Raw genomic sequence first — 1,955 nt, 5'->3', positions numbered from 1 at the left:
AAGAAAGAAAGAAAGAAAGAAAGAAAGAAAGAAAGAAAGAAAGAAAGGAAGAAAGAAATTCTTCAGAGTCCATTATGTGAATACATATAAGAAAGTTCACACATACAGAATCCCACGGTCACTTTTCTTAACATCAAATTTCTATTATGAAAGAAGTATCAGTTTTGTAAAAATGTAAAATATGCCAAGAATACCTTAACAGATGCAACAAACTGAAAGAGAAATCCTGGTGTAGAAATAGGTGGTGTTCATTATTTAATATGTGTGCTAAGTGTCCTTCAAGTTTCTATCTGCACCTTTCATAGTTTTAAGAATGATTTATTTTTGTTGTTTGTGTTTGAGTGGTTTTTCTTGCATATATGCATGTATATGCATTGTGTGTGCCTGCTACATGAGGAGGCCAGCAAAGGGCTCTGCATGCTCTGGAGTTAGCAGTAGTAGGTGCTGCGTCCCAGACCTTGGTCCTCTGCAAGATAAGTAGGTATTCTTAACCATTGACCCATCCCTCTAGCCCCATGTCCCCTCATTCTTATACAACCTTTTAAAACACTTAGCATACAAAAGGCTATGGGCTCGACTACACAAAAGTTTTAAGGGATTATATTTTTCAGCTATTTTTATCTTGCATCCACTCAGACAACTCTATATTTCTTGCTTAGAACCGGGGGAAAAAATCCTTTCATAGTTACTGAATTTTTAACCATAAAATAAGAACAGATCCCTCTCCCTAACTCATTCCAATGTTCAAGATAAGCCAGCTCAACATCTCAAGCTTTGAACTGTTCTAGTTAAAACATTTTCTTCTTTTCACTGTGTGGTATACATGCAAACTATACAATACCCATGTGTAAACATACATCTACACATGCATACATACCACTTACAGAGAAAAGAAAATAATGCGTACATGTATGCTTACATACGGGTATTCTATGACTGCATGTGTGTAGACATGGACTATCTGTAGAGGGCTGAAGCTGACTCTGGTATCTCCCTCAATTGCATTCCACTTTATTTACTGAGGCAGGTATTTCACTGAACCTAGAGCTTGCCAATTCCTGCTAGTTTTTCTAGTCAGCTTGTCTATGGGAGCTTTTTTTTTTTTACAAATATTTCTTCATAGAATGCCGTTGTTTTAGTCTAGGAATTTCTGTGAAGCCAGGAATGAAGAACATACTAGAAAGAGGAGGGGAATTCCTAAGCCATGTCAGGTGGATCTTAAGAATATGGTGACGTAATGTTCTGTCTGCATGCTGTAACCAACTGAGGTTACACTGGGTTCATTTGTCTCGGGGCTAAAGAACACTTCCTCATTGCACAGCGCTGTGCAATCTCCAAACAGCGCTCATTGGTCTGTCTTTGATGTTTTCTTACTACTCTATTCCAAAATATTGAGGTCTTATCTATGCTTGTGAGGAGAGGTAACCACTGGAAAAATTGCTGCAGAAGAAAATGTGGGTTCTCCTTCATCTGGACTGTGAACAACATCTCGAGCTTTAAAACTGTATGTGTGGGATATAGGGCAAAATCATTTGGTTGCCACTAAGCCTGTACACGTGTCACTTAAAACAGAGCCCCATGAGTCAAACAAATGAAGACATTCATCACATGGGTGCCTACTCAGACTTCTCTCCTTAGCTCTAGAAATGACCCTTTGGTTGAGCTTTGTCATTACACAAGTCACCCAGTGTTGGGAGGACCCTGCTGTTTGAGGTTGCAGTCCTCCCAGTCCAGAGAGCCATTCTGAGCTTGGCACTAGATGGAGGACTCCCTCTCCCCAGCAGGGCCTCCTACCTCTCTGCCTGACATCATCTGGAGAGTGTCTTTAGGCACAGATGCCCCTAACCATGCCTGGTGTAAGGCCATTCACACAGTTTCTTGCTAGCGTTCACCTCCTTGCGCCTAAAAGATAATTAAGTACTATGTTCCCATTCATCTGATAGGATCCTGCTGTC

At 40.4% G+C, this 1,955-nt stretch overlaps 1 protein-coding gene across 5 annotated transcripts in view; it reads right to left on the bottom strand.

Moving 5' to 3' along the window:
* The window catches only part of LOC129693029 (phospholipid scramblase 1), a 19,599-nt gene that overhangs the window by 13,422 nt on the left and 4,222 nt on the right, over positions 1-1,955 (bottom strand). The gene's annotated exons all lie outside the window — the stretch shown is intronic.

The sequence above is a fragment of the Psammomys obesus genome, unplaced genomic scaffold (assembly GCF_907164565.1).
Source record: "Psammomys obesus unplaced genomic scaffold, mPsaObe1.curated_primary_1811, whole genome shotgun sequence".
In the NCBI taxonomy this organism is placed as follows: Eukaryota; Metazoa; Chordata; class Mammalia; order Rodentia; family Muridae; genus Psammomys; species Psammomys obesus.
This window is presented reverse-complemented; position numbering and strand designations above follow the sequence as displayed.